Source organism: Rana temporaria, chromosome 1, assembly GCF_905171775.1.
Source record: "Rana temporaria chromosome 1, aRanTem1.1, whole genome shotgun sequence".
Taxonomy (NCBI): domain Eukaryota; kingdom Metazoa; phylum Chordata; class Amphibia; order Anura; family Ranidae; genus Rana; species Rana temporaria.
Genome location: NC_053489.1, coordinates 441,003,720 through 441,024,168, shown reverse-complemented (window position 1 = coordinate 441,024,168; position 20,449 = coordinate 441,003,720). Strand labels below are relative to the sequence as shown.

Sequence of the window (20,449 nt, the reverse complement as noted above, 5' to 3'; positions counted from 1 at the left end):
AGGCTTATACTCGAGTCAGTAAGTTTTCCCAGTTTTTTGTGGTAAAATTAGGGCCTAGGCTTATACTCGGGTCGGCTTATACTCAAGTATATACGGTAGGTAGAGAAAAATAATCCAGCATTTTAAATCAATAAAGCAACCCAGATGCCCAGGGAGGATGACACGAACATGAACTGAATTTAAAGGAAGCCAGCAACACTGATAATTTCTGTATTTTTTTTCTGTTGTTGTAGAATAATATAAAGAGTAGAAAAAAAATTATGTCCTTGTTAGATTTATGGCATGTGACAAAGTTTTCATTTTACTGTCTTTTAACAGTGTTATTGGCCATGTTATCCACAATGAGGTGCACCTGGGCACAATCATATTTTATTATATTGCTGTTGGAACTGCAAAGCAATAAATTGCAGAGCTGTCAGCAGCATTACTCCACTCTTTACACAGAGAATATGATAGAAATGTCTTTTTTTGATCTAATGTCTTTATACCCTGAGATCAAAGCTGATACAAAAGATTACACGATGAACATATGTTTCCGCTTATAAACAACACAAAAGGCTGCAAAAGATTTGTACTCAGTTGATCATTTCTATTTATTATATTTCTTTGAGGCCTCGTACACACCATCGAACATGTCCGATGAAAACGGTCCGCGGACCGTTTTCATCGGACATGTCCGCTCAGAGATTTTGGTCTGATGGCTGTACACACCATCAAACCGAAATCCCCGCGGACAGACAGCGCGGTGACGTGGCGGTGACGTTGACGCCGCCACGTCACCAAACCAGGGAGTAAAATACTTCCACGCATGCGTCAAATCCATTCGACGCATGCGGGAGATATCTGTCCGCTGGTTAGGTGTACTAACCAGCGGACATGTCGGACGGACGGGTTTCCAGCCGACAAGTTTTAAAGCATGTTTTAAAACTTGTCTGCTGGAAAAACCTGTCTGCTAGGCTGTACACACGATCGGATCAGTCCGCTGAAACTGGTCCGCGGACCAGTTTCAGTAGACATGTTCGATCGTGTGTACAGGGCCTAAGAGAATACAATAATCAGTCACCGACAACATAAATGGCTGATATCTACACTTAGTTATTCATATACTTATATTGTGACAATGCACTGGGAAATGGTTCTAAACAGATCATTGTTTTTTATAGAAATTATTGCGCACAGTTATAGATTTCCTCAAATCAAAGAATTTAAATTGTAGCTGAAGCCAAAACGTATTTAGTTTAGTTACTGTAGATTGCTGTCTTTGTCCCCAGTGGTAGGATTAATCTTTCTTTATTCATCCTGTATTCATTTATACTGGGACAGAAAGTTATGGGAATTCCAAAATTGTACAGTTGTCATCAAAACAGAAACAGAGGGGAGATCTTGTGCGACAACTGTTCCAGGAACAACTTAGACTTGTTTTATTGAAAAAGGCTGATAGGTCCCTAATGGAACAATTCATTTAAGTGTTGGAAGTAAAATATTTGATGGTGCAGTTCCAGAAACGTATCGATGTTCCTTTAATTCTTGTTTTATAGCTTGTGGACTAACTGACCGTATTGATTTTTAGCATGTATGTTAAGAGATTTGTATACTTTAAATAGGATCGATAAGACTCCACATTAGGGTAATTTATGACGAAGCTGAACATTGCTAGGTTACCGACTTAAAGAAGAAGCGTGGGATTGTAAAAACATTAATACTAACCTCTATGGCTGAAGCATCGCTCTAATATTGCAATTGTCCCCTGACAGCTCTAAGACAGGGAACTGAGTACTCAAATGATTGCCAATTGCTCAGTTCTTGGTGTACTTTAAGCAGAGAGTTGTGACTGTCAGTCACCGCTCTCTGCTCTGCCCCTCCAGTGCTCACTAAAGAGCTGGGCTGGAGGGTGGATGGAGCGACTGGCTAGGGCTCTCAGTGGCAAACTGAGAGGCTGAGCCAGCTGCCAGTCATGCATCTAGGTGGATCCCAACTTTATTGTGAAGATTCTTGTCCCCATCAGATCATCTGTACTGCTGTTCTGTCTGAAGGTTCAAAGGTGTTAACCATTGTAACATAAAGAAATAATGACAGATAGCTGCATTTACAAATGTCCTTTTATTGAAGCTTCATATGGTTGACAGATGGAGCAGGGGACAAAGAGGTAGACGCATTTTGCGTAAATGTTAACGCTTAGTCATTATTGGTATGGGGATTAACCAGAGACTCGCTCACCTGGAGCAGCTTTTCTTGTTTCATTGTTAACTATTGTAGTGCTGGCAGTTCAGAGACAGGAAGGGGACAGGCATTCCTGCAGTGAAGATTTCCCCAGTATCCAATTGCCTGCACAGTGTGGGACATAATTCATTACAGGTAAGTAATGTAAGCTGTATTGATTTTTTTTTTTTCAAATAAGAGAGCACTGGCCTCTTGTGTTTCTGTTCATTTGTGTCTTTTATATTTGTATGTGTGCTTTGTTTCTTTGTATGTCTGAAAAGAGTGCTCAATCTCACTTAGGCGCAGGCGCAGCCAGCATCATATAAAAGCAGTGATCGCTATGAAATTTTTTATAGGATCCATACTGTTGAAGAGTATTTTTACTGGGTGTGCCTAAATGTCACGTACTCTCACCTCTGCATGTTTATAGGCTTCACTATTATATATAAGTTTTGGTTGCCTAGCAGTTCATCAGCCACTTGCCAGTGAGGCAAAACCCAGTGCTGTCACCATAGGTGTGCATAGCCTATTGCATTAGGGTGTGCACCCCAAAGCTTAAACACGCATTTGTGTGTATGTATGTATGTACAATATCTCACAAAAGTGAGTACACCCCTCACATTTGTGTAAATATTTTATTATATCTTTTCATGTGACAACACTGAAGAAATTACACTTTGCTACAATGTAAAGTAGTAAAGAGTGTACAGCTTGTATAACAGTGTAAATTTGCTGTCCCCTCAAAATAACTCAACACTCAGCCATTAATGTCTAAACTGCTGGCAATAAAAGTGAGTACACTCCTAAGTGAAAATGTCCAAATTGGGCCCAATTAGCCATTTTCCCTCCCTGCTGTCATGTGACTCGTTAATGTTACAAGTTCTCAGGTGTGAATGAGGAGCAGGTGTGTTAAATTTGATGTTATCTCTCTCACGCTCTCATACTGGTCACTGGAAGTTCAGCATAGCACCTCATGTTAAAGAACTCTCTGAGGATCTGAAAAAACTCACTTTTGTGATGAGATACTGTATGTAGGTATAATATATATATATATATATATATATATATATATATATATATATATATATATATATATATATATATATATATATATATGTGTGTGTGTGTGTGTGTGTGTGTGTGTGTGTGTGTGTATATAAATACACACACTCTTATAAATAAATGTAAAATTAAAATGTATTAAAACATGGACTGTGTTAGTGGGCACTTCATGTGTCAGTAGGGCAGTGGATGGTGCCATGAGTTTTTTATTTTTATTATTTTATTTTTTTATTATTTTTACGATTTCATTTTTATATAGATGTTTTCATTTTTCTTAGGAGCCCCATTGGGAGGCTTTGGTGAAATATCAGCAGGGGCAATCTGCGGCCCACAGGGTGCTCTCGGCTCAGCTGTGTCTGCTAATTGGTACGCAAATATGCGGGCGCCCAGTGCCAAGGTCCACTTGCCGAGAGGCTGTATATTTGCGTACTGTCGGTGCCCAGGGATTAAGCTGGCCACACGCTGTTTGAATCGTGACCAGTTACTAACAAATTGGCCAAACTTAAATTAGTGGGGAGCCCTGTCAGCACCAATACCTAGATTAAAAAATCTAGGATGGGAAAGTGTCTGCTGAAATGTGACTGCATCCAAGTAGATGCAGATGCTGTTTGGGTATTCTGACAGTCACCATTGAATCTGTATGTCTGTATATTGACTTGCAGTATTTTTACAGAACAATATGGAAAGCATACACAGTTTTAATAAAAATGTCATAAGTGATTCACATTGACAACCAGTTTAAGAAGTAATATGCTTTTTGACATAGTAACTCTGAAGAATGATGAGAACTGTCCCCGGGCGATTCAAAGAAAGTAATTTTTCTTACACTGCTATGCGTCATCCAATGTCAAAATATACTTCACGTAAAGAGTATCTGAAAACATTCTATTCATTGCAGAGTGTCTTCAATATATGCAGCAATAAAATACGTTTTCAGAGATTATCTTCCATAAAAATAATTAAAAGTGATTTTTCCCTTTTCCGGGAATTCAGGATTTACGGTAACCTCTCCAACCTTAAAATCAACTATACAAAGTCAGAGGCCATGGGCATTGGGATTCCACAGCAACGGCTAGCCCAACTCAAGGCTGCCTTCAGCCTGAAGTGGACGGCAGTCGCACTAAAATATTTAGGGACGTACATCCCCCCTACACTTGCACGCCTATTCCAGTTGAACTTCCCCCCCCTCCTGACAGAGGTTCGGAAACTGCTGACTCAGTGGACTGGGGGACTACACTCCTGGGTGGGCAGATGCAACATCTTAAAGATGACAATTTTGCCCAAGTTCCTGTACCTCCTCCAGGCCCTCCCGATTTCCATCCCGGGGAGCTACTTTAAGCAGGTTCATTCTACGTTCAACCTGTTTCTCTGGGCGGGGAAAAGGTCACGGATATGCAGAACAGTCCTCTCTCTACCCAAATTACAGGGAGGCCTAGCTCTACCGGACATCCGGATGTACTACCACTCAGCACACCTGGTTAGACTAATTGACTGGTGCCGACACGGACACAATAAGCTGTGGACACAGGTTAAACAGGGCCAGACCGAGATCCCCTTACGTCGTGCCCCGTGGTGCTCTGCCTCGCTCCCCCCCACAGTTACACGCCACCCACTTGTGGGGACCACGATTAAAGTATGCTCGGACCTTTTCGCCCAATTTTCCCTAACCTCTGGAAACTCCCCCCTTAGACCCATTATTGGACATCCACTCTTTGGCCCAGGCCTACGAGATGGGAGGTTTCTGGACTTGGGGAAGGCAGGCCTCTATCAGGCGTCTCACTTTAGCTCAGGCGGACGGTGGAAATCAGCAACCGAATTGACAGACCCTGGGGGTGCCTACCGCCTAGACTTTTTGAGGGCGAGCCAACTGACTCATTTTTTGAGCTCCATTCCGGCCCCCGCAACTGGACAGGGGCCATTGACAGAACTAGAGGAGTTATGCGAAGAGACGGGAGTGCTCCCACATGCTCTGTCCCTACTATACGCCATGCTGATCGCCCCCCCGGGAGACTATCGAATCCCAGCCCTGACAAAATGGGAGAAAGACCTGAACACACTGTTCTCATCCACCAAAAGACAGAACATACTCTGCTTCGCACATAAGTCATCTCTATGCGCAAAAACTCAGGAGACAAATTACAAGGTCCTTACTCGCTGGTACAGAATCCCAGATCTCCTAAATAAGCTATTTCCCAACACTACCGACACCTGCTGGAGATGCCAGCAGGAGAAGGGCACCCTACTCCATGTATTCTGGGATTGCCCACGGATCAGGGGCTTCTGGGGAGAGGTACGCCGGATCACCCAAAAGTTTACGGGGTACACAGTGCCGGATGACCCGGCTTACTTCCTCTTACAGGCAACTAATATACCACCTGGGTCTTATAAAAAGTCGGTGGTGCGCCACCTTTTGGACGCAGCCAGAGCCTGCGTGCCTCTCCGCTGGAAGTCCCCTCACCCCCCGACTATCTCTCTCTGGCTAAACAAAGTAGACGAGATCAGTCGAATGGAAGACCTCATCCTCTCCAGCCAACAGCGACAGGAGAGGTACTCTGAAACTTGGCAGATGTACAACATCTTCAAATACTCAGAGGAAGGACAACAGCTCAGAGAGACCGACTGCCAACCGTCTACGCATCCACAGGTTTAGTGCCTGCTCCTTTTGACAAACAGTCTATACAGGATTGACATAGAACTACATTACGCCCCTTGGGGGCGCCTTACACTAGCCCTGCTCGGGCAGTCCCCCCCCCCCCACCCCCTCCCTCTCCTCCCTGCCTTCCCCCCTGCTCCCTTCTATTATACTCTCTAACCCCTATTATATCTCTCTCTACTCTGAAAACGGAAAACGGCTATAGAGGCCGGTCCGATCGGACCCCGGCACCGTGACGCGAGGAAGTACTCACCGCCTCGACGGACACTCCCTCACCGAGACCTAGTTATATTCTACCATGCACGTTGGAATGTGTCGGTGACATTAGCTTCACACTTGTTATTTTACCAATGTACGAGAACTGTTGTATCTACTGTTACCATTGTATGTTGAAGGTCCGAGAGGACTGGCTTTCTGGTGATAAATAAAAAAAAAAAAAAAAAAAAAAAAGTGATTTGTCGTGATTTAAAATGAAACTCAGCCTTCCCTCATCACTTATCTATTTTAGTGTTCTCCCTGTGCCTGCGTGGGTTTCCTCCCCCACTCCGGTTTCCTCCCACACGCCAAAGACATGCTGGTAGGTTAATTGGCTCCTGTGTAAATTGGCCCTAGTATGTGTATGTATAAATGTGAGTTAGGGATCTTAGATTGTAAGCTCCTTGAGGGCAGGGACTGATGTGAATGTACAATATGGGGCAGATCCTCAAAGAAATTACGCCGGCGTATCTCTTGATACGCCACGTAATTTCAAATTTTGCGCGTCGTATCTTTGTTTTGGTATCCACAAAACAAGATACGACGGCATCTGTGTTAGATCCGACTGGCGTACGTCTTCGTACGCCGTCGGATCTTAGATGCAGTTTTTCGGCTTCCGCTAGGTGGCGTTCCCGTCGTAATCCACGTCGGGTATGCAAATTAGCTATTTCCGACGATCCACAAACGTAAGACCGGCCGTCTCATTTTTTTACGTCGTTTCCGTTCGGCTTTTTCCGGGGGTATAGTTAAAACTGCTATATGGTGGCGTACTCAATGTTAAGTATGGCCGTCGTTCCCGCGTCTAATTTCTAAAATTTTACGTTGTTTGCGGAAGTCGTCCGTGAATGGGGCTGGACGCCATTTACGTTCACGTTGAAAACAATGACGTCCTTTGGAGCAATGCACCCTGGGAGTTTTTACGGACGGCGCATGCGCAGTTCGTTCGGCGCGGGGACGCGCTTCATTTAAATGAAACACGCCCCCTACCCGCCCAATTTGAAGTCCGCGCCCTTACGCCGCGAGAGATACACTACGCTGCCGTAACTTACGGCGCAAATTCGTTGAGGATTCAAACCAAAGCCAAGTAAGTTACAGCGGCGTAGCGTATCTTACATCTGCACCGGGCGCAGCGTATGTATGTGGATCTGCCCCTATATATGTAAAGCAGTGCGTAAATTGATGGCGATACATAAGTACATGTAATAAATAAATACATTTAGGGCTTCTCAATCCACCGCTTCCTACCAGCTAGGCTGGGTTTACATGATTTATAGACAATTGTTCCAGTTTCCATTGTGAAATTTACAAAACTCTCTTTTCTTGACTTTTATAACCAGCTCATCATAGCACAGAGAGTTCAGCTGGAAGCAGTTGTACCAATTAAAACAAGTAGGAGTCAATAGTAAAGCCAAGATGATGGCTGACAAGATAGTGCACCTGTTTTCAGAGACAATTTATCTGAAAGTGAGATAAATCTGTAGCTGTGTTGAGCAATTCCATTACAGTTTTTTCACACCATTGCGCTGCAGTATGGCACATTACATGCTCTAGTGTGCTGTGATGTGCCATTTATTCTGAATGGTACCCCAATTTACCCGCGTCGCAGAATTGTAAGGCAACACACTGCTGTGGGCTAGTGGTGAACTACAGTGCACTGCTAAAAAGGCTGCATGCACAGGTTTTAGGCTGTTGTGGTGCATTGGGCAGCCCATTTCGAAAAAAGTGGTTATCCTAATGCAACGCAGCATAATGCAAATCAAAAAGTGGGATCGTGTGTTCACACCATTCTGCAGTAGGCCACAATGGTGTGAATGGGCTCTTAAGATAAAACTGTATCAAGTTTTAGACATTTAAATATTTAAATATAATAAGTGTTTGTTACCCCAACATTTCATTCTCTTGATGTGCCCGCTGTACCATGTACTTGTTTGAGAACGTCTCCTGTTCTCTTTATATTGCTTCCTTTGTGAGACATCTATGGTGTTCCTGCCAGTTCTTTCTTCTTTCTTACTAAAAACTGACCACACTAGGCAGGTGAGCACACCATGATCAGTTCTCTAGCTTGCTCTCCTCCAATCAGACTTGTCCTGACCGCACCCCCTGCACAGCCATTCATTGGCAAGCTCAGAGTTCTGCTGCTGCTTCTCCTCCCCCAGCTCTTGTGCAGATGATAACAGAGGGAAAAAGGGTATTTATCATTTCTTTCATATCTATACACACATGTTTTGCCTTTCATTTCTATTTTAAATTGAATGGGTTGCTTTACAAGGTGATTGTTTACATTCACTCTAACCCCATGCTGCCTCTCTATGGCCCTTTAAGTGAGTGTTAATGCTGGGAGGCTGAGGCAACTTCCTGATCACACAAACTCTGCTATTGGCTGGTAAAATGGTCACATGATTGGAAGCCTGTCCTGCTGACTCCCAGTGACTGGGAGTTGGTAGTTACAGCTCAGTCACTGTGCTAGGAACGCACAGTAAATATGCTTTTAGCGCAGCTTCCAGCTATAACTTATCAGATTGTACGTTTTTGTGAAAAGGGGCCTCCTAACCATATTGCATTGAGTTGTATTGTAACTGTACTGTCTCCCTTTGTATTGAAAAGCATAAATAAATCCTGTATTATAGTAATTATAATAATAACAATAATAATAATAATAATAATAATAATAATAATAATAATAATAATAATAATAAAAATATAAAGCATTCTTCTTATTCTGTATTCAAGACTGGCCAGGAATGGCTTTATGTTAGCTATATGACAGGTCTAGACACTGAATACACATAGTAGACTGATGGGGCTTAAAGGATAAGTTCACCTTTTTTTTTTTTTCTAAATTCCAGCCCCCCTATGTACCAATATAGCATTAATGTACTTTTTTTTTTGCAAAAATATCAAAGCTTTTCATTAAATCTACAGACACTTACTTCACTTGTGCTTATCAATGTTTCCAAATGTATCCATTAGTTTTGCCTTACTTCCTGGTCAGACTTTAGGTCATGACACAAGAAGGAGTTTACCAGCTGACTTCATTAGCACACACCCTATAGCATCCACCTTCCTACCTTCCCACCCATTCCGAGCTGCATTTTTTTTTTTTATGAAATGCAATCAATTAGCTATTGAACTGACTTCACTGTCCTCATGGATGTTTGTACAATCAGATTGTATAGTGCATGGCCATCTAGTTGTGCTTTCAGTGCCATTAAGGCTGCTTTCACACTGAGGCGTGCAGCCGCGGTGACGGTATAGCCGCGCTATTTGTAGTGCGACTATACCGTCGTATTTACCGCGATATTCGGGCGCTAGCGGTATTACCGCGCTTTCCCATTGATTTCAATGGGAAGGCGCGGTATAGGAGCGGTGAACACACCGCTCCTATACCGCGGTAAAGATGCGGCTAGCAGGACTTTTGGAGCGCTCCTGCTAGCGCACCGCTTCAATGTGAAAGCCTTCGGTCTGTCCCATAAGGAAAAAAACAGCCACAAAATGTGCGCTCCCACTATGCTAGATGTGAATGGGTCCTGAAAGTGAAATTGGTGTGGTAACACAAGAACCATGAGGCTCCATTCACATCTGTGTGTCTCCTTGCATTTCAGAAATGCGCTGCACCAATAATTGCATTTAAAAACGAAACAAGCTCCACTCAAAAAAATCTTTGGGGAAATTGTTGCGTGTAGGGCAGCTCATTCAGGTGGATGGGCTGCCCTATGTGCGATGAGTTAAAATGCTCCAAAACACCTCCCACTCTGCTAGAAAAAAAATGCATGTGGGAATACGAGTTGCTGCTATGCAGAGATGTGAACAGTGTTTGACAGCACAGTGTTTCTGCCACTGCCTCATACAGTATATATAAAGATGGCCATATACTATGCAATCTGATTGTATATTGTGTATTTAATGAGAAGGGTGATCACTAGGGTGACCACATTTCCAAACTACCATTCAGGGACACCCTCCCACCCCAAAAATCAGCTTGTGCTGTAATGAATCACAGCACAGTGATTGGACACAAGAGGCGAGATTTATGATTTCTCCAATCACAAGCAGGGGGCGGGATTGTGCTCCTCCAGGCAATCCCAGCCAGGACAAGTACTGTCAGTGAGTAAAGCAGTGATGTGGCGGCTTTTTTCTGGGGACATCAGATTGGCCCGGGGGGTGGCTCTGTCAGTTTCATTCCGGGACACTGTATTGTCCTGGAATAAATGTGCCCGGGACAGACCTGCGAAATGCGGGACTGTCCCGGGCAATCCGGGACACGTGGTCACCCTAGTGATCACTGATTGACTGCATTTCATTTAAAAAAAATGTGCAGCTGGGAATGGGTGGGAAGGTAGGAGGGTAGATGATGTCGGGTGTGTGCTAATGAGGTCAGCTGGGCAACTCCTTCCTGTGTCATGACCTAAAGTCTGACCAGGAAGTAAGGCAAAACTAATAGATTGAGGTAGGACAGTAAGATTTAATGGAAAGCTTTGATATTTTTTGCAAAAAAAAAATACATTAATGCTATTTTGGTACATAGGGAGGCTGGAATTTAAAAAGAAAAACAAGGTGAACAGAGGTAAACTTATCCTTTAACCACTTGCCGCCCACCAATGACATATTGATGGCGGCAAAGTGGTTGTAGAATCCTGACTGGACATCATATGACGTCCTCAGGATTCTGAGCCGCTGCGCGCCCCCGGGGGCGCGCATCGCGGCGATCGTTGTTGCAGGGTGTCAGTCTGACACCCCGCAACACCGATCTCGGTAAAGAGTCTCTCACGGAGACTCTTTACCATGTGATCAGCCGTGTCCAATCACGGGTGATCACGATGTAAACAGGAAGAGCCGTCGATGGCTCTTCCTCACTCGCGTCTGACAGACGCGAGTATAGGAGAGCCGATCGGCGGCTCTCCTGACAGGGGGGGTTCGCACTGATTGTTTATCAGCGCAGCCCCCCCCTCGGATCGCCACATGGACCACCAGGGAAGCCCACCCTGGATCTCCAGGGAAGGGCAAAAGGAAAAAAAAGTCTGTAAAAAATAAAAAAAGTCTGAAAAAAAAGGCTGGAAAAAAAAAGATGCCAATCAGTGAAGTAAGGGTGCCAGATCTGGTGTAGCTGCAGAGGAAGCTGGAACTGCTGGATAGGGAGCAGGTGATGCAGGTCGCAGAGTAGAGGATGCAGACAGCAGGTGCAGGTCAGCAGAGTGGCAGGCGTAGTTAGAAGAGTCAGACAAGCCGGGTCGTACACTTGGAAGGGATCAGCATGAACAGTAGGCAGAAGAATAGTCGGAGTCCAAGCCAGGTTCAGGTAATTTTGTTTGGGTACAGTGTAGCATGACCGCGCAATTGCCATTCAAAGTGCGACAGTGCTGAAAGCTGAAAATTGGCTTGGGCAGGAAGGTGCGTAAGTGCCCTGTATGGAAGTGGTTAAGAAACAAGTTTTTTTTTGTTTGTTTTGTTTTTTAGCTATGGGACCTGTTATTGTTAGTAAAGATCTTTGCGCATAATTGGAAATCTCGCTAACCGGTCAAGGGCTTTTCTTGCTTTCCCAACTGAATAAAAAAATGTCTTGCCAATTTAACAAATGGACCCAATTAAAATAGAAATGTATAGCATGTTCAGGTGAGATCTTCGATGGTGCAAAAGGCAGAATATTTCTTATTTTTCACAGCAAGCATTATGATTCTCCATTACATTCTCCCTTCCAGAAACATAAAAAGGAAACAATATGATGTCTTGCTCTGAACAACAAGAAATATTTTACCTTCATGAGCATTTACTGGCTATCAGTCTCTCTGCATTAACGCAACGATCAGGTCCCATGTTGTTCAGTGAGTTACCTAAATGGTTAATTATTAGAAAATGTTATTTAACAGCCTTAAAGCATTGAGTTTTATGACCACATTGTCATCAAGATGATACAAGGATAAATTTGCTTTACAATGACAATTACGACTTGCTTCTGAATAAACAACCCGAGGTCCTGTTTATAATAATGTGAAAGTCATCTTGATATTTTTATATAATACAGCAATAAACAGCAAATCTTTGCACACAGACATTTGGTGGCATATGACTTACATGCAGTCAGCTGGGAGCTAAAGAGAGATCCTTATTCCCGCAAAGAGCCTGCGGAGTCCATATAACGTGAGCCTGCAGAGGGCAGTGTTGCTGTGTCGTTCATAAGATGACCATTTACGTGTTACTGTCAGCAGCAATAAAAATAAAGATACCTTGATGAAAATAAAAAAGGGAAAGTTCTCCTTCTGCACAGTGATACCTTCCTTTGCAAAATGCTGGAGAAGAAGGAGTTAGCCAACGGTGTTCAGCTAACAATTCTATCACAGTAGGCGGTGTGAATAAGATGATTGTGCTCGCAGCCAATATTCCTCTATTCAGCTGTTATCATTCATGAAACAATGTATCCACATAGACATTCATGGTATGGCTAACATATGTTTACAGCTGTGGCAATGGCCACATTGTACTGTGCAGCACTCTGTCACTCAACCAGTCCTAAATATACCATGGGGGGTACTTCTTATTAGTTTGGAGGGTGTGTTTGCTTCTTAAATTCAGGTTATAGGTGAAAGCTTTGGCAAATTGCAACGAATAATTCATTTTTTTCTGCGTAACCGTAAAACAATCTAAAATTGAAAACATGTATTTTCCATTATGCCGCGCACACACGATCGGTCAAACCGATGAGAACGGTCTGATGGACCGTTTTCATCGGACCAAACCGATCGTGTGCGGGCCACATCGGTTATTTATCCATAGGTTAAAAAAAAGCAATCTTGTTTTAAATTTAACCGACTGATACCTAACCGATAGAAAAAAAAAAAGATCGTTTGTAGGCACGTCCATCGGTTAAAAATCCACGCATGCTCAGAATCAAGTTGACGCATGCTTGGAAGCATTGAACTTCGTTTTTTTCAGCACGTCGTTGTTTTTATGTCACCGCGTTCTGACACAATCGTTTTTTTAACCGATTGTGTGTAGGCACAACTGACCATCAGTCAGCTTCATCGGTTAACCGATGAAAACGGTCCATCAGACCATTTTCATCGGATGGACCGATCGTGTGTACAGGGCTTTAGATTACTTATGGGCCTAGTCATAAGAAATCTGCATAGCTTTTGATCCAGTGAATCTGCATATACATTCGGACTGCGCAAATAGGGCAAAAATGAATGGGTCTTTAGGTTGCTTGATTGAGCTGAGGAGCAAAGGAAATATATACAGTATCTCACAAAAGTGAGTACACTCCTCACAATTTAGTAAATATTTTATGTGACAACACTGAAGAAATGACCCTTTGCTACAATGTAAAGTAGTGAGAGTACAGCTTGTATTACAGTGTAAATTTGCTGTCTCCTCAAAATAACTCAACACTCAGCCATTAATGTCTAAACCGCTGTCTCTCGCCCATTATCCTTGAAGATGGAGAGAACTGATTTTCAAGATTCACTTCTTATTGACTTTAATGGGGTTTGCAGCACACTGAGTGATCTCAGGCTGTCAAGTGTGTCACATGCACTAAACAATAATGTTGCATAATGAAAGACCAGTGACGGTCGCTCCTTAAGGGACACCCCCCCCCCCAATCCATGCACCTGGCCCCTAATCTTCATGCAGGATGCTGGACGCATGGAATTCAATGGGGTGTTTTTTTTTAGCACATGATTAGAGCCTGAGGCTCTAATTGGATTAAAAAAAGGTGACATTAGCAAATTAATATTCGCTATTGTCTTCCTGATTCTCGACCCGGCCAATCAGAAAGCATTTCCTGAGACCTGATTGGCCAGGTAGTCTTAAGACTCTCGGCCAATCGGGTCTCAGTCAGGACCTATTTTATGTTCAGCCTGGAGGAGAAGTGATGGCATCAGAGCGAGGAGCTGCAACCCGGATCCATGCCTGCCTCCTTCCTAAGGTAAGGAGGCCTCTGATTGATCGCCGCCGCATTCCCGTCTGTCTCCAGTGGGGGTTCACTGCATTTCCGTCCATCTCCAGCAGGGGGGATTGCAGCATTCCTGTCCGTCTCCAGAATGGGGGGGGGGGGATTTGAGCACCAGCCACCACTGATATGCAGATTCGCTAGACAAATGGCTGTGCATATTTATATACATGGACCCCCTAGGGTTATTTGTGCCTTTTATGAGAAGTTCATTATTTTCAGAAACTCTGCCATAGCACAAGCACACAATGCAAATGTACACACAATGATTAGTCATTGTATATCACCAAGGCTTTATTCACAGTAGTGCGATATCAAATGTGACTTCAGTTGCACAGAATTGCATGACAATGGAAATCACGTTGTCTTTAACCCCTTCCCACTCACTGTACATAGATATGCAACCTCACTGAAGCTGGCTTTTATCCGTGAGGCCACATATCTGTCTTTGTGTTGGGAGAGCATTGCACAGCGGGCTTCCAGCACAGAGACCAGGCTGTCACCGGGAGCACTGAGTCTTGTACTAACAATCGGGACCATGGACTCCTGGTTCCGGGTCACCTGATTGCTGTGATAACCTTTGACTGGCTATTACAGTGGTCAGTCAATGGGCAGCCTGTCCATGTGTTTGCTTTTTCTTCTGAATGCAGTAGATAAAGATGTAAATAAACAAAAGTGTGTAAAAGAAAATAATTAAGAAAAAATAAATGAAGAAAAAATAGCTAGAAACATGGTTAGATCTAGGTCAGGGTGCCAGGATTAGTGTTAGATATAAGTAAGGGTCGAGGTCAAGGTACAAGTTTAGAGGTCAAAGGTCAGGGCAGGTATAATTTGGGTATCATTTTGTTTTAAAAAAAGGAATTTTTAAATTATTATTAGTGTCAGGATTATTTAAAAAAAAAAGCAAAATGCGCACTAATGTTTCTGGGCTGTACTATAGATACAAACAACAACCAACATACACATACAATATGTGGTATAGCTGCGATCGTCAGGAAAATAATAATTAACTTTAGCTTGTTTGTTGGTGGTAAGTTATGGTAATAGCAAGAAATATATAGTTGAAGGAGTTGTAAAGGCAGAAGGTTTTTTTTATCTTAATGCATTCTATGCATTAAAGGAGTTGTAAAGGATTTTTTTTTTTTTTAAATGGCTGTTTATAGGGTATAGAGACATAATAGTTAACTGATTCCTTTTAAAAAATGATTACAAATAGTTAAAAATCAATCATATAATGTACCTGCAGTTTCTAGTTTGTTTTTGCATGTTGTTTCCTGCCTCTGCTGCACAGAGCCACAGATCCAATACAGGGCAGTGATGGTTTGAAAAACGAAACTGATTGGTGCTGAGGGGTTTTAGACAGACAGTAATCACACCTCCTTGATTAGTGACCACAGAGAGAAAGCTCCTAGTACTGTGGTTATCAGGAAACAGAAAACCAGGAAGTGTGTGAAGTGTGTGAAGCAGACTCCCCAGCACCCCCTAACACTTACCTGAGCGCCATCTCTGTCCAGCGATGTCCATGAGTCACTCCCGATTGGCTGAGACACAGCAGCAGCGTAATTGGCTCTATCGTCTGTCAATCAAAGTCAGTTAGCCAATCAATGGAGAGAGAGGGGCGGGGTCGAATGGCAGCTCCATGTCTGAATGGACACACGGAGCTACAGCTCGGCTCGGGTGCCTCCAAAGAAAGCTGCTTACTGTGGGGGCACTTCATAGGAGGCAGGGGTCAGGAGCAGCAAAGAGGGACCGGAGAAGAGGAGGATTGGGGCTGATCTGTGCAAATTCAATGCACAGAGCAGGTAAGTATAACATGTTTGTTATTGAAATAAAAAAGAAAATGAGACTTTACAATTTTTGGCCAGTTTTCCTTTGATAATAATGAAAAAAAATCTAAAGATATCTGTTACCATTTACCACCAAAAAAAGACCAATTTATCCTGAAAAGAGACAAGGTATGATCCACCAGGATACACAAAGCAGTTGCAGTCAGGGCTTTTTTTCAGGGGGAACTTGGGGGAACTCAGTTCCACCACCTTTGACTCAGACACTTTGGTGCCTGCTCACCACAATCACTTGTAAACACATAAGTCTGGTTTCTGTGTTTACAAGTGACAGCTTTGTAACCCCCTGAACTCTGCACTCTGTATGTAATGCAATTCTGGCATTTAATGCCCCTTTAAGACCCTTCTACTGTTTATGAAATCTGAACGGGTCGTGGTTGAGTTCCTGCACCTATTTTCTGAGAAAAAAAGCTCTGGTTGCAGTGATATGTAAAAGTTTACTAAGACATGTCAAAGTTGCAAAATTGTGTTCAGGCGTTAAGATTTGTTTTACTCTCCGTCACTAAGGGGTTAATGGTGGCCGCTCACATCAATGCAACTCACCTTAGAAAAGGTTACTGTACTACTTTGGTGCGATTCAAGCATGAATTTGGCACTGAAAATTGGATCAAAATTGGTTTGGAGCAATGGGAACCTAGCTTATGTGTAACATGCACTCATTAAACTTTGTGAGTACTTCTGCTAATCCTGATAACTTACCCAGAGTAGTACACTGTTACTATGGTAACATTATATTGCTCTGGTTACAGTGGGTTAAAAGAAATTGTGAAGAAAATGTAATAACCCATAGCTAACCGCTGTACTTAAGATCAAAATGGGTTTGGAGCAATGGGAACCTAGCTTAAGTGTAACATGCACTCATTAAACTTTGTGAGTACTTCTGCTAATCCTGATAACTTACGCAGAGTAGTACAATGTTACTATGGTAACATTATATTGCTCTGGTTACAGTGGGTTAAAAGAAATTGTGAAGAAAAATGTAATAACCCATAGCTAAGCGCTGTACTTAAGATTTACTTACAGCTACCCGCCGTACTCCTTCAAGCTTTACTCACAGCTACCCACTGTATTCCTTGATGAGTCTCCACTGAAGCTTTCCTACTTACTTCACCGTCCCCATCTGCTCTGATACTCCTTCAGAACTTCATCCCTTCCAAACTTGCCTCTGGTAACAGGAGTGGTCGTCCTTTTGTGGCAACTGCTATTTCCTTTACTTCCAGCAATGATCAGGCTCCCCTCCGGCTGAGCCTCTAACACATGCAGTTCCGCCCCAGGCTTCAAGCTTACCTTTGCTGCTCCTCCTTTGTGGAACCCTGAACTACTGGATAAGTCTTAAGTAGACCTAGGAGCCAGTATGACTCCTAGATAGGCCTCTGGCTTAAGGCCTAGCAACCAGGAGTTACTCGACACACACCAGCCCAAACCGCAGCCTTAGACGGGAAGACCCCTGATCACCTGACTCCTCCCAAATAAATAGTCTATCTCAGCATGCACATCGGCCAAAGAAACTCCTGCTGATTGGCTGAGATAACTTATTTACCCATCACCTGAATTTACTGTAATCCATCATCCTAGTGCCAAAGGAAACAGTGACACCTATTGACAGAAGAGAGAGACTACCAATTAACTCAGACCTAGGACAGAAATCAGTGGATCAAACTATCAATCAGCTAGGCTATTTACCACCTAGCACGACTAGATTTTTTAGCAGCCCTGTTTAGGACCAGGGTGATACATATATAAGTCACCGGGGTGAGCTTTACACTTAGGGCAAACAGGTGAACAACTGTTTCGTGTGTAATACATGCAGTGTAGAGAATAGCTGGGACAACTTTTGTGCAGCCAACACCAACACCAATGGCACAACCTTTAAGGCCCCGTATACATGGTCTGACAAAACCGATGAGAATGGACCGAGGTTCAGTTTCATCGGTCCAAACCGACCGTGTGTATAGCCCATCGGTCTGTTTTCCTTCGGTCCAAAATTTTAAAACATGCTTCAAAACCGAACCGATGGACCGCTGCCTGATCGGTCCAAACTGATGGTTAGTACAGAAAGCATCGGTTCAAAACCCGCGCATGCTCAGAATCAAGTCGACGCATGCTTGGAAGCATTGAACTTTGTTTTATTCAGCACGTCGTGTGTTTGACGTCACCGCGTTCTGACCCGATCGGTTTTTGGAACGATGGTGTGTACACACATCAGACCATCAGGCCACTTCAGCGGTGAACCGATGAAAACGGTCCATCGGACCATTCTCAACGGTTTGGTCCGACCGTGTGTACAAGGCCTCAGACAGCCTACCAACTTTCCCCTTTAATGGAACCTATATCTGCTTCCCACTTCCCTCTACTTGGAAACAAAGGTAGATCATGATTTTGCATCAGAAAATATAAATTCATTCTGGAAATGGCTTCCTTTTTATCTTGACTGCAATTGTTTAGGTTATAACTATAACCTAAACAATTTAAAATGTGCCCCTAAATGTGGCGAAACTTGCTCATGCAAATTGTTGTAGAACAGAGATAAGTGCATTTTAATGTTCCATTCAAGTACATAAAAACTATACAACCTAATATTTTACTGCTATATTTACAGTCAAAAAAGTAAAACCCTGCCAATAAAGTGAATACAGAATAACATTAATTTTGTGCAAGAATGCAATAAAATAACATATTAAGTATTTATACAGAAGCAGTCAATGAATTTTAGCGTAGATGAAAGTTCAGATGAATGTGATTAAAACCCCTGGAGCCGCAAAGTTTACCATCGTTAAAACAGGTTTTGCTTACTTAAACTGTGTAATATGCAGATTTTAAAGAAATTAAATTCAGCTAGAGTTCGTATATAGATGAAAAATGTTCATTCCACACGTACGTGATTTTTCTATCCTACAACCAGAAATATAATCACAGAAATTCATAAAGAATGTGTAAGGTACTCTTTGGAATTCTGACATGCCTCCATAAAACAAATGTCCGTTTCAGCGACAGGTTCATGCATCTGCTGTAGACAGTTACATAAATCAGGGACTGTGGAGGCACATTGAGACCAAGCAGACACTCCGACCTCAGTGCACCTGCACTTCCTACAGAATGATGGTCACATTATTAAACTTGTGAGAAGCTCCTGAGGACACGCAATTGTACAAAACAGCTGTAGAATGAGAAAGGTTATCTTCCTGAGGTCCTACCGCCACTGTGCTCTCATATGGCTGCTGTGGATAGAAGTTTTTCCATTAGCGGCATTTATATGTATCATTCTGTGAATAAGGATATTTGCCTGAAGTCTTGCCGCAACTTTTCTGTTTTGTGGCGGCTGTGGATGTATGTTTTTTTCCACTTGACATTCATATTTACTTATACTGGGGATACTTTTTATTGTTTACTGTTTTTATTTTGTGAATGTTTTTTGGACAATAAATACTACACTATGGTCAATTTCATTTTCATTGCTGGTGATTCATGCTGGATGTGAACCCCAATATATTTTATATATATATGATCTGAATGAGCTGAATATTCTTATGATCCTCGCTGGATATTATACAAATGGAGATATCAGTCCCTGGACAAGTGGCAAATGATATAAATTCATAATGCTGTCCTATACTGTTATTTAAACAGCAATCCAGTCTGGTGAGTGTTCACTTTTTCTATTGGTGGAGGTACATTACCTTGGAGAGACTACATGGTGCAGGACTTTATACGTGCACGTGGAGCACTGTATATATTTTTATATATTATAATTTATATAAATAACTATAATATAATATTATTTATTACACTTATTTGGACTTTTGTTCTCTGGTTTATTATCTTTACATTATGGGGCAGATCCTCAAAGAAATTACGCCGGCGTATCTGTTGATACGCCGCGTAATTTCAAATTTTGCGCGTCATATCTTTGTTTTGGTATCCACCAAACAAGATACAACGGCATCTGTGTTAGATCCGACAGGCGTACGCCTTAGTACGCCGTCGGATCTAAGATGCAATTTTCCGGCGGCCGCTGGGTGGCGTTCACGTCGTAATCCGCTTCGAGTATGCAAATTAGCTATTTCCGATGATCCACGAACGTACGAGCGGCCGTCGCATTCTTTTATGTCGTTTCCGTTCAGCTTTTTCCGGCGTATAGTTAAAGCTGCTATCTGGTGGCGTACCCAATGTTAAGTATGGCCGTCGTTCCCGCATATAATTTAAAAATGTTTACGTTGTTTGCGTAAGTCGTCTGTGAATGGGGCTGTACGCCATCTACGTTCACGTCGAAAACAATGACGTCCTTGCGACGTCATTTGGAGCAATGCACCCTGGGAGTTTTGACGGACGGGGCATGCGCAGTTCGTTTGGCTCGGGACGCGCTTCATTTAAATGAAACACGCCCCCTACTCGCCGCATTTGAATTCCGCGCCCTTACGCCGCGAGAGATACACTACGCCGCCATAACTTACGGCGCAAATTCTTTCAGGATTCAAAGATTTGCAAAGTAAG

The 20,449-nt window shown here is 42.9% G+C and overlaps 1 protein-coding gene across 2 annotated transcripts in view; it reads right to left on the bottom strand.

The window, feature by feature from the left end:
• The window catches only part of ARHGAP24 (Rho GTPase activating protein 24), a 737,825-nt gene that overhangs the window by 310,640 nt on the left and 406,736 nt on the right, over positions 1-20,449 (bottom strand). The window lies entirely within an intron of this gene.